This window comes from Melospiza georgiana, chromosome 10 (genome assembly GCF_028018845.1).
Source record: "Melospiza georgiana isolate bMelGeo1 chromosome 10, bMelGeo1.pri, whole genome shotgun sequence".
Lineage (NCBI taxonomy): Eukaryota > Metazoa > Chordata > Aves > Passeriformes > Passerellidae > Melospiza > Melospiza georgiana.
In genome coordinates, this window is record NC_080439.1 from 9191103 (window position 1) to 9204043 (window position 12941).

Consider the following 12941-nt stretch of genomic DNA (forward strand, 5'->3'; position numbering starts at 1 on the left):
AAGGAATTCTGGGTTTATAAATTATTCCAGTGTGGGGAAGGGTTTTCACAATGTACTCAACATCTGCCCTGCACCAAACCCCTGTCCATAACCTGTGAGTGACCACAGCCCATAAGCTGTACCTGCTCACACACCACATAAATACACAGGATTCCTTTAATCTGCTCTTCCTTGCCTTTGAAAAAGCCAGGAAAATTAAAGCAGCAACTGACAGACTGACCAGAAGCATCAGTTTAGAGGTTATCAGAAACAAAATCTTGTCATGTCCAGCCTGGGGTCCTCAAAAATAACTGCATCCTTACTGAAGCTCTTCACTGCTGCTGTCAAAAGCAAACGCTACCTGTCACCTCCCTCCCACAGTGACTGACACTTCTCCACAGCACAGGACAGTTCCTTCAAACACCAGGACTACCCATTTCAGTTTGTCTTTTTAGCCATGAACTCCCTCTTAGTGCAATAGAAGTAAAATAATAATTGTCTTGCAAGAGCTCCTAATTCTTACAGGCTGAGACACACTGCCTGCAGCTCCATCCAGCACCATTCTGTAGATGGTGTCACATCTCCACCTTTGCTGCACAAGTGTGAAACTTAAATAGATCAAGCGTTTTCCAATCCTTTTTCAGGTGCTTTAGCTTTTAAGCTTTTGAAGCAAAACAACCTACTAAATTATGCTCAGCTACTTGGAGGTAAATTACAGGTATACACAGGACATAGCAATGATTTTTGCTGTATGTAAAATCAAAGAAGAATGTAGGAATTTCTCGATAATGGGGCCCAGTGCAACTGCTGGCTTATGCATGTTTTCATAAAAATGCCTCTTTTCATTTCAGGACAAGTTTGAAGCTGAACAGCTGAATTTCACCCCAGCTGGTACATGAAGAAATTCAGGGCTCACTGTCATCTCTGCTATCCCAGAAACATGGGGCACTGGACTCTAAGTTTAAATAAAGGATACTGCCCCCCATTACACCTCTCCCTTCCTTTCTCTAAGCACAGGGATGTTGGCAGGATGGAATACAGAGATCAGCAAAAGTGAAATTTATATTCACTTCCGTACTCCCACCACGCTTGGAATTGTTCTTTGCCCTTCTCAGCCCTCTTCTCCCTTTCACTGTTGTTGCACAGAGGATGAGCACCCAGGCATTCTCCTCCATGCCCACCCTGCCTGGGAATGGGGCATTGCCCAGCAGGGCCAGCTCCTCCTTGGCATGCCCACTGCAGCCCTTTGGGAGAAACAATGCACACTGCACCGGGATGTACTTTAACTGGGCGCGGATGTGAGCAGGCTTCACAAAGCAAAGCAAAAATTAAAAATCCCTGAACAAATAGGAAAAATTCTTTCTGTGGTTTGTGATTCTTTTTCCTAAGATTTTCCATTGGTGCTGGCCAATTGCTAAACTCTTCTAATAGACTGACCTGCCACCGAGCTGTTACCAAACACACAGGTAGGCCTACACCAGCTTGCTTCGGACGTCACCTTCTCCTGTTGCCAATGCAACAGAAGCAGATAACATTTATAAAAGCCAGTGAGACTACTCTTCAAACAATGGTTTGGTTCCAGGAGACAGGAATTTGTCATTTTCCAGTAAAGAACAAACATTGACAGCTTGCCTTCACTGTATTTTCTACAGTTTTAACCACGTGAGCAGCCAACAACTGCAGCACTGAAATATACAAGCCCTTGTACATTTCAGTTTCATTGTTGTCTTCTGCGGGCAGCCAGGAACTGAAATGCTCCCAAAGGCAGAGGTGGGTACAGGTACAGCAGAGGGAAGGCAAAGGTGGATACAGGTACAGCAGAGATGGGTACAGGTATATCCGCCCTGCCTGGGCACGGAGATGAGGGCGAGTGAAACGCCACGATGGACGCGCAGAGGGAGGACACGGACACTCTCAGGGCCGGGCCCGGCATGAAAGCCGCCCCTGTTATTGTCACCCGGCTGGCTCTGGGGATCGCCGCTGGCCTCCGTCACACCACCCCGGGGTGTCCAACTCCCCAGGCAATGCTCCAGCTCCAGCAGCACAGAACCCCCGGCACCCTCTCCCACCACGCGTCCCCGGTCCCTCGGGAGCGCGGCCCGGGCCCGGACCGGCCGGACGGGACAGCGAACCGCGGGGCCCGGCTGCGGCGGCGCTGCCACCGGGCTGACCGGGGTTGGGCGCCGCCGGGCCGGGCCCCGCTGTCCCCCCTCCCCTGCCCGGGGCCGGTCCCGGGGCCGGTCCCGGTCCCAGCCCCGCTGCCGCCCCCCGCCCCGCTCACCGGCACCGAGGCCGCTCCGCTCCGTTTGAATGTCCCAGCGCCCCGTCCGCTTCCGGGGCAGCGGCGCCTACGGGCCGCGGCAGGGCCCAGAAGGGCTCAGCGCGAAGCGCTCGCTCTGCGCCCGGCGCGACAGGGCGGGCGGGGGAGCCCCGCTGAGGGCTCGGGTGTCCCAGCGCCGCTGAGGGCTCGGGTATCCTAGCCCCGCTCCCGCTCTGAGAGAGATCCCCGGGGCAACGGGAGCCTCCGGCAGCCTTGGCTCCTCTCGGCCAGGCACAGCCCGTGAGGCGGGCGGCCCACCGCGGGCTGAGCTGGGGCATGGCGGGGCCGCGGGAGGTGCTGCCGCCCGGCCCGGAGTGTCCCCCACCTGCCGGGTTTGCACCACCGGGATCCCGGGGGGTTTGGCAGCCAGCCACCCGCTCCTAGCCGGGGCCAGCGGAGCCTCCTGGGGTGGGTCGCTCCAGCTTCAGGCCAAGGCTCCAGCTTCATCCAAATTTGTGCCCAGATCAGTGGAAAAAGCATAGATTAGCTGATCTGATATTGTAAAGATCTGAGTCTGGTGTTGTTCCCGAGGAAACTCAGCTTTGCAAGCACCTGTACCTCCAAAAGCCCATGGGGAAATCTCCTTCAGCACCTACATGGGCTCACCTGCACTGCAGAGAAGAGCAGGCTCCAGGATCCCCTTCCCTGAGCTCTTTGGGATCCCATTCATGAGCTCTTTGGGATCCCCTTCCCTGAGCTCTTCGGGATCCCATTCCCTGAGCTCTTTAGGATATTCTTCCCTGAGCTCTTTAGGATATTCTTCCCTGAGCTCTTTGGGATCCCCTTCCCTGAGCTCTTCAGGATCCCATTCCCTGAGCTCTTTAGGATATTCTTCCCTGAGCTCTTTAGGATATTCTTCCCTGAGCTCTTTGGGATCCCCTTCCCTGAACTCTCCAGCTCCCCTGGCACTGGAAGTTGGGCAGAGCCAAACCTGCTGATCCCCTGCTGCCCCACACCACAGCACCCAAGGAGTGACCGAGCCCTTGGTGCTGAGCAGCAGTCCTGACCTCCTCCAGGATAAGTCGGAGCCTGTGGATCAGAGGGTGTCATTAAAGCATGAGACCAGAGTCAAGCGCTGGCACTTTTATTACCTCCTCTTTTTGTGACCACAGACCTCTCACAAGGCTTTATAGCAGAGTCAGAGCCAGGCTCTGACTGACTGAGAATATGTAGTTTGCTCACCCTGGTGTTACCTGCAACTCAGGCTGTGTTTGCCAAAGAATTTCAACCAGAAGAAAATCTGGAGATCAATAAACTGTCCTCATGGCACCCCCAGTCCCATTTGAGCTGTCTGCCTGGAGAATGCCCTCACTAGATGGAGGAAGGATCCAAAGGGACCTGAACTGGTGTCTCCAGGCAGGGCTCTGATGGAGAAAGGCTCTGTTTAGTCTTCATTTTGGCAGGAACATCTGAGCAGGCATCCATGCTGCTCCTTCACTCAGGGTGGGGAATACACCAGCCCCACAGTCCTTATTCTTCATCCTGCAGATCAGGGCACATTGCCTGGTGTCAGCCACCTCTAAAGGCCATGAGGCCACATCTGCTCAGGGTGCAGCATCACCTGTGGCTCCCAAACACCAATGGCCCCTCAGCATTCCCACAGCCAGCACTGCTGAGCCTCCATGAGGCCGGGGCAAGCCCAGAGCCCTCCAGCTCCAGCGCTCGGCTGGGTCGAGGGAGCTGCCCTGAGAAAGCACCAGGCTCTTGTGGGGACCAAGGGCAGCAAGCACAGACCTGCCTGACAAGGACAGTCACATCCTCCCCAGGGCCAGGATGCCACCAGCACAGGCAGTGTCTCATTTGCAGGAACCATGCAGAGCCAGCAGCCTCTGCCCACGACCTGCTGGCACTGATGCCAGCTCATCAGCTGCCCCACCCTGGCAGCTCTGGCCACCTCAAGGAGGAGAGTGAGCACTCTGCTCTGCTCTGCCATGGCTGAGAGGCCCCACGCTGGCCAAGAGGCAGCGAGCAGCTATCTTCTGTTTGAACAGAGCCACCAGTCACACAGCAGCTGCTCCCAAGGGACACAAAGACAGAGCAGCGAGACCATTTCTGCTGGAGCTGGCCCCATGGGTAGCATGGCCACACAGGATCACCCTGTCAGGGGGAGGATGTGTGCTGCCCTTCTTCCCCCTGCTCTCCGGGCTGCTGATAAAGCAAGGAGGTTGGCACTGGGAGGGTGGGTGCTCTGAAGGCAGGGTGGTGGCACAGCCCCAGTGCTCAGGGCTGCCCCATGCCACCCATTCAGGCTGCCCTTGCTGCATGGAGGAGAGCAGGGATGGGGTGGGGGCACCCAGGACCTCCAGCCCCACTGTCCCCCTCCCTGACCAGCCAGGTGGGAGCAGCAGCTCCTCTCCATGTTGCTGAGTCACTCTGTGTCTCTGCTCCTCTTCACTCCAGTGGGGATGAAGCCAAGCTGGGAGTTTGGCCAGGCTGCCCCCTGCACCAGGTGGTGCCACCAGCAGCAGTAGCTTCAGCACGCCTTGGTCCTTCCACAGACAGGAGAGGAAGAGGGGAGGATTCTGTGCTTGGTGGTGCCACTGCCAGCACTGGGCCTGGGGCTTGCAGGGATATCAGGTGTGGTGAGAAGGATGTGGCTCCGTGGCTGGATGCCTCTGTCACTCTCACCTCCTGTCTCCAGCTGGGCCCTGCTGCACAAGGGGCCACTGTCTCCAGGAGGTCAGCAGAGCACTGCTCAGCCCTGCTCTCCTGGTACCAGCTAGGAATATGGGAATCTTGTCTGCTCCATGGCACAGGGCCTGTGTCTGTGCCCTCTTTTGCTCTACCCCATCCCTGACCCAGATGAATGGGAATTACAGCAAATCTGTGTCTCCCTCCCAGTGCCCCGTGGGCACACAGAGGATTCTGAGTGGCTGGGACCAGCTGCATGCCCATCCTTCACACACTTTGGAAGAGGTCACAGCAAGTTGGTGCCTTATGCAGGATCTCAAACACAATCCACCAGGGAAGGGCTGCACTGCTTCAGTCTCACCTTTGGCTCCATCTTCCATCCACACCATCCTCGTGGCTGCTGAACAGAAGGGAGCCATTGCCTCACTGCTGCTTCCCTGACCCCCCATGGCATCTCATGGGCTTTCCAAAAGGGAAAGGTCCCTGAGCAGATTTTTCCCCTGCACTCTCATTTCCTGGGGTCCTGTAGCAGCAGGCCCAGCCCGGTGCCCTGGCTTGCTTTCCCACAGCACAGGATTATCTCACCATCTTCCCCCAGGCAGTAACTGGGAGCTGCTTCCCGGCTGGGAGGCTGGAACGTGTTGTGGCACCTCGGCCGAGGTGAGAGCAGCGCTCGGCTGTGGCTGCTTGGCCGGGAGCTCCCCCGCTTACGGAGCCTTTGGCTGCTCTGCCCCGGTTCCAGCAGGGCCCGCCCGGCCCTCGTTTACATCAGCGTTAATCAGCAGTGACTGGCCAAGGGGCTGGAGCCACCCCGGGCTGACTCAACAGGGGAACCCTGCATGGGAGCAGAGCAGCTCCTCTGACGCTCCCAGGTGCTTCCTGCAGCCCACCCGGCTGAGCAGAGGCTGCACTTGGAAATGCCCCCTGCAAACCCAAAGGTCGCCTCTCACAGTATTTCGGGGTGCAGAGGGTGCCCTGCCTCTGCCTCCCTGCTGTTGTCTGCAGGAGAAACCCACATGGCACAAGAATGTGCTCAAAGGCAAAGCAGGGCTGTGAGTTTGTTCTGGAGCCTCTGAGCGTCCTTGGAAATGTCTTGATTGCAGCAGCACCACCCAGCATGAAGCCTGAGTCTGTGTCCTTTTGACATCTCTCAGGCACTGGGAGTCATCTGGGCACTTGGCCGGGGGACATAAGCCATGCTCAGGGAGGATAAAGGGGAATGCGACAGATTTATTACCATAAATAAGCTAAAAACCATCTCTGTCCACAGTAGATACCATCTGCTGTGTCACAACACTTGTGGTCTTGTCCCACCCGTCCTTCAGCTTGTCCAGTCTTCTCCTGAGCCCTCCGTACCTCTGGTTGGGAAACATGCCACCCAGGATCAGGACTGATGGGTTCCCATCGCCTTCATTGCCTGGAGGAACATCTGCAACTCACCCCAGGCGGGGGGCAAGGTCTGCCTTGCCTTTGTTTGTCCAGTCCGGGAAGGGAGAACTGGACCCCAGCAAAGAGGGACAGGCGGAGCAGAAGCAGGTGAAGGAGGCAGTGGAGGAAGGAGGTAAGAAGCCAGGGTAGGAGCAGGGTTAGCGCCTTGCAACTTTAATATAGGTCACCTAGATTTGTCTTTTGGATATCTTTAAGTCTCTTCTGCTTGTTGTAATGGTCAAATCTCTTTTATAATATATCCCTCAGTTTTCAGTGTGGAGGGCCTTCCAGTGGCAGGACTGAGCCTCCCAAAGGTGCTCAGAGTGGCTATGGATGACACCAAAGCTCCACAGGTCACATCAGGGACAGGAGCTGCCCTGCACTTACTGAGCTTGTGGGCAGCAGGGCTGGGGGACAGAGTGGGTCAGAGCACATGGGGCAAGGGATGTGCAGTGACTTCAAACCCCTTCTGATGCTCCCAGGGAGGTGGAAAAGGTACTTTCCAGAAGGGCAGGAGCTAAGGAACCACACTGCTTTGCGGTGCCAGGGGTAGGGACTCCCCCCACCAGCCCGGATCTCCATCCTGCATCTCCCACTCCACTCACCAGGATGGGACTGAACCAGCCCCACGGGGACCGGGGTGGGGATGGGTGATGAGTGGGGACAGCACACCGAGGGCACGGGGGATGCTGCGGTGGGGACCGCGGGCTGAAGGGTCGGTGGGCACGTCCCAGCCCCAGCAGCCCGGGAAGGCAGGAGGGGCTGCTGCGTCGGGCAGGCGGGGCACCGAGTGAGAGCGACTTATCAGTATTAGCTCATGTGAAAGCTCGGTGCCTTTGTATCTCAAGCAAACACCGGCCATTATGCCCCAGCAGGCCGGCATTGTTATTCTGTCTGGTCGCTAGAGGTTAGGGCTGTGGAGCCCTGCACGTCCACAGCGGCTGCCTGGGGTGGCAGCGGGGCCACCGTGACCCCCTGCAGCCGGCAGAGCTCCCCGGGCACGGGAGCTGCCGCCTCTGCTGCTCCCAGGCATGGCCAGAACCCAGCCAGACCCTCATCGTGTCCACAAGGCTGCCCCACCACTCGTGGTGCTGAAAGCTTCCTCTTGCAGTGCCAGCCCCCTGCCCCAGCCAGGCTCATGCAGGGCTCCTCAGCTGGCACCTGCACAAACTCCTTCCCAAAAAGAAAAATAAAAATATGCAAAAAGCCCAAACTTGGCTTTAGTGGGATCTCAGTGGGATCACTCCCTTTTAGGAGGCCAAAGGCTTGACCACCAGCACTGCCGAGGACAGCACGTTTGGCTCTCTGCCTCCCAACACTCCCCTGGGGTTTCCCACACCAGGGGCTCCAGGGTGACTCTCCAGAAGCCCAGAAGTTTTGCCCTGAAGAACCGATGCCAAAGGGACTTCCTGGGAACCTGGAGTGGGTTCCCAGGAATCAGTTCAGAGGAGCTGGAGGATGTTTGTGTCTGGCAGGGGGGCTGCAAGGGAGCTGCTGCTGATGCCTTTTTTGGGGGTGACAGGGGTTTGCACAGCCAAACCAGGTGGAAGAGGCTGCTGCCAAGCCAGGATGTGCTGCCACCAGAGCTGTGGGGCTGGTGAGGACCTGCTCTCCAGTCCTGGGGTGCACATAGCACAGGAGGGCACAGACATCCTTCCCCTGAGGCACTGGTGGCATCTGGCTCCACCACTGGGATGGAGATTCCCTGGATGCAGGCTGGGGGTCCATCCCCACAGGCCTGTTGGATCTCTTCTCAGGATCTGCACACAGCATGGCTCCCTGCAGGGATGAATGTGATATCCATAACTCATTCTGGGGCTTTTCTGGGCCATCACCCCTTTGGGCAGTTCCTATTCCCAAAGGGATGCTCAGTGCCAAAATCAACAAGCCTGGGATGATGTTGGGACCCCGAAGCTGTGGGTGAAACACTGCCAGACCCCCATTTCTGGAGGGAAGGCATCTGCAAAAAGGAGGAAAGAGACAACTGTGGCATTTAGCTTGGAAAATCCCAGCAACCTGCCCCTAGATCAGCTGCAGACCTGAGGCTGCCAGGAGCTGGAGGCAGTGCAATTCTTATCCTCTGAGGACTGATGCAGAGGGAGGCTCGTGGTGTGGAGTCACCCGTGCGTTAGAATTGCTTCATTTTATTGACATTCAACAAAACCCTGAGACATTGTGTTCCTGCTCCCACCAGGGCAGTGAGGCATCCCAGCTCCAGAGCACAGATATCCCATTGTAGCCCTGGGAAAAACACCCAGAATGTCAGGAGGAGACTGTAGCATCCTAGGAAGCCCAGGAGGAATGGCAAATCCCAAAAGGCAAAGCCCTGGGAGAAAAACACACTGTGCCTGTGAGGATATCAGCATTTCTCTAGCAAAGACCTGTGAGTCTCTGCCTGGGGCTTGTCCTTTTCTCCTCAGCTTTGCCACTCTGGGGAGTTTTGGGAGGGGTCAGAGAAGCCCTCTTGGTCTCTAACCCTTGCAGCACGCACAGCCCCATTCTTGCCTGCCCCATCAGGGCAGCCCTGTGGGCTGTCTCCCCATCACCATCCCAGTTTGGGGAGAGGGGATATTGGCCATGCCTGTACCCTCCGCCAGAGCCCTCTCCCAGACCCAAAGGAAACGGGGGAAATGCAAAATCCCGTAGTGTTTCCTGTAATGCCTCATTCAGCAGCAGCAGCAGCATCCAAAACAAACACCAGGGATGTCAAACAGGCCAAAATCTCCATCAGTGTTTCAGACCCCAGTGTGTGGAGCCACCCCATCCCCAAGACAGCCTGGTGGCTGCTGGGACTGGGGGCTATAATGGCCAGGTCTGAGCTGCCAGGCAGTGCTCCTGCCTCAGGGGCTACAGAGTTATTCCCCAGAAAACCTTTCTTTAAAGCATCCTCAGGAGGCACATCACCACAGAGGTGGGACCAGATAGTCCCCTGCATGCACCAGAGGCTGCTCATCCATCCCAATAATGAAAATTGAAATCTCTCTTCAAATTGCTTCTCACTGAGCTGGCTACCATCAGACCCCTAGAGAGGTACTCTAAAACCTGAAAAAAGAAAACCAACTGTGAAGAGCTCCTGTTTTGGCACATCAAACCCTTGGTGACATTCTCTTGGTGAACACAGCACACATCATATTCCTGAGGGCTGGTGGTTGGTGGCTGTGCTGGAGGGCAAGCAGCTCCTGATCCTAATGGCTGCTTCATCTTTGGACCTCCTCCATCCCACCGCCTGGGATGGTTCTTGACCAAAGCTCCTTGGGTTGGCCACTGGTTATGGGAAAACATCAGGCCCTCTGGCATCACCATCACATGCTCTCAGCCTCCTGATGTCTCTTTTTGCTAAGGGATGATTGGCTTTCACATGGCATCAGCTGAAAATCCTCATCCTAGGCTTATCCATCTCTTGGGCAGGAAATGCTCTCCTGGCCCAAGGCAGAAGAAGAGACATAAATCTGGTCAGTGATTTCCCAAATCAATAAGGAACATGCTCCCTAAGGAGAAGTGAATTGAATAAGGAGATCAATCGCTGGCTGTTACTGCTACAGTAGCAGCTTGCTTCAGACTTGAGTCCACATTTCTATCCTGTGAACCTTCTTGACATGATCCTCTGGACAGTGCCTGGAACCTGGCTCCTGATTTCAGCCAGGAGAGCCAGGGCCCCACTGCTGCCCAGCAGGGTGCAGCCTCAGCCCTTCCTTGTGATGGGGCCAGAACACCCCATGCTGCTGTCACACAGATCCCCATGACCCATCTCCTCCCACTCTCCACATCATGCTGGCACTGGTCACACTTGGATGAATCCCTCTCCATCCTCAGACAGGGACGTGTGTCCTCTCTCACACACAGCACAGTCTCTGCCCCTTCCCCACTCCCTACACACACCAAAAGTCTCCATATTCAGGGCTCACCCCACTTCACCAAGATTCACCAGCATCCCCACAGCAGCCCATTCCCCATAATCCAGGTTTGACACTGGTATTCTCAGGGACAGGCCAGCCCTGGTGCCCCTCTCTCCTCCTGGCTCTCTTTGTAGCCCTGGTGCAATAGGGAAGGGTGTCACCCCCTCCATCCCACCCCACAGGTGTCCATCCGTCCTTGTGCAGCTGTGCAGGATCCTATTTGCTCTCCAGTGCCTGGAGAAGACCCCTGTGAGCCCAGCCCTATCTCTCCACTTCTCATTTTCCACACATGCCTTGAGTCTGCCAGTTCTCATCCTGGGTGATCATCCCACAGGGCTGTGCGCTAATGAAGGTCCATCCCTTTAAGGGTTAAAAGCTTTCAGGCCCGCACCCCACCAAGCAAAAGGGTTTCACACTCTTAACCCCTTCCTGCACACCTCTGCTCCAGCTCTGAGCTTTTGCCACCCCAGCGGATCCGATCTGGTTTGAGTTAAGTCTTTGTGTGCGCCGGGCTCTGACTTCGGCAGAGTAATTTGAATAACAAGACTAATTGGATTTATAAAGCACAGCCCTCCCTCTCCCCCCCCAAACCCGAGGCTCTGCACAGTGTGACAAAGAAAACACACTAATGAAAACCACGCTAGTGAGAGCCCAGGGCAGGGACAGCCTCCTGCGGGCGGGCACTGGCTGGGACCTGACCGCCCTGTGGCGTTTGTGGGATGCTCTGATCCCGCGGCCGAGGGCAGCTGGAGCAGCTCCGGGAGCGACCCCGACCGGCAGCGTGCGAGGGGGGCTGGTGGTAAGCGAGGTGGCCCTTCCTGCCCACACTGTGGCATTTCCCTGCAGCCTCGGCCCGTCTCCTTCCCCGCCCCGGCTCCACCGGGAGAAGCCAGGGGACAGGCTGCCCACAGCAGCAGGGCAGGAGCCAGCGCAGCCAGAACGCTGATGGCAGGGTTCTGTGGGGGTTGCTGAGCTGCTGGTGGCCTCGGGCACCCCGACATCCCTGGAGAGATGTCATCTCTCCTCCTGTGGAGACCCAGGCTCAGCTGCTGCTCGCCTTTCCCCTTGCTGATGGGGGTGGTGGTGCAGAGCCCCCATTCCTTGCACCCTGGTGAGGCTGGCTGCAGCATTCCAGCCACACTTTGTGTGGGACAAGGACTGAGCCCCGAGAGAAGGGGCCTCTCTCTGCTCCTTGCCTGCACCCACGGCTCTCTGGCACCCGGGGTCGGCTCTAATCCCGGCTCCATCACTTCGCTCTGCCTGCACGCAGACAAATGCCCAAGCACAGCTTCACACTCAGAAAGTCCAAGTTGTCTCCACCTGGCAGGCACAATGGAAAAAACACCGAGACCTTCTCCTTCCAGCTCCCGTTCACATGGAGCTGAAAAGCTGATCTCGTTTGAAGTGTCCCGTGCCCAGTAGCCTGGGCTGTGGAGGAGGAAACATCTCCCTGCTCCTGAGCAGGGATCCTACAGACCCCCAAAGAGCCATGGTCCCCCAGCAGGGGCAGCTTCCCAGAGATTTGTGGAGCAGCAGAGCCCAGAAAGACCAGGATACACAGCTGGAGGAAAGGACCAGACTGAAGCAGACTCCAGGGACAGGGGAAAGAGCAGAGAATGTTTCCCTGGTGTCGGGGAAGGGATTTGGGGTGCAAATCCAGCTTAATGCAGTTCAGCCCTGGATGCTCCTGCAAAGAAAGGGGTGTCTTTCCTCATACCAATAAGAGCATTCCTCCTGGACAGAGGGCCAGGGACAATGCTCAGCTCCATCTCCAGCAGAGCTCCAGAGCCGCCCATCGCCAGCCCCAGCAGCAGCAGAGGCACAAATCCTGCCCTGCCAGCCAGGGAAGGGGAAGGCTGAGAGCAAGGGGCCTCCTCAGAGGCCCAGGGATCCACTGGGGTTAATCCCAGGATCACACCTTTCTCCTGTACCCTCTAGCTCCGGGAGCAGGGCAGAGGGAGGCCGGGCTGCACAGGGGTCAGCCAGTGAGGTCCTGTCCCCATAAGGGACCCTGTGACACTGACTGTGCCCTGCAGAGGACATCCCCAGGGTGCTGGAAAAGCCCCCATCTCCAGGGCCAGGAACACCCTCAAGGTCCTCCCAGAAGCAGAGGGAGCAGGTCAGTGCCCTGATCCGAGAGATCCACTCAGGTGCCCTCAGGAAGCACCGCTGCCCCCTCCATCCCTTTGTGTCCCCCATGTCCCTGTCATGGAGGGCAGTGGCCCTGCTCCTGCCTAGCAGGGATCTGGGAGGCACAATTTCTGATTTAATCCTGGATGTGGGGGAAAAAAAGAAAAAAAAAAAAAAAAGAAAGGTGCTTTTTGCGCTTATTGCTGCCTTTTGGGATGAATCCCGCACCGGGACCACCCCCCGCCTGGCCCGTGTCCTTCCGCGGGAGGTGAGCGGGGCAGTGCGGGAGCCGAGGGGCCGCGGGCAGCCGGCCAGGGAGGGCACGCAGCTCCAGGGGGGCCAGGGGCGTTTGGGGGAGGCGGGGGCATCAAGCCAAATGCCCCCCGCTTTCCCTTTCGGTTCTCCGGCTCCCGGAGCTGCTTGTCTGGTGTCATTTGTTACTGCCAGGGGAGAGGGGATACCACCACCCCCCCTTTAAATTCCTGCTATTGTGGAGTGCAGGCCGGGTTGGACCTGGGTATTTAGATGACATCACCGAGCAGGTTGGGTTATAAAAT

The 12941-nt window shown here is 57.0% G+C and overlaps 1 protein-coding gene across 1 annotated transcript in view; it reads right to left on the reverse strand.

Moving 5' to 3' along the window:
* DIS3L2 (DIS3 like 3'-5' exoribonuclease 2) overlaps positions 1-2310 on the reverse strand; it is a 180244-nt gene extending 177934 nt beyond the window's left edge. The window contains exon 1 of the mRNA XM_058031532.1: positions 2261-2310. The gene's annotated coding sequence lies outside the window, so the exon portion shown is untranslated. The remainder of the gene's footprint in view (positions 1-2260) is intronic.
* Between the last annotated feature and the right edge of the window lie 10631 nt (positions 2311-12941).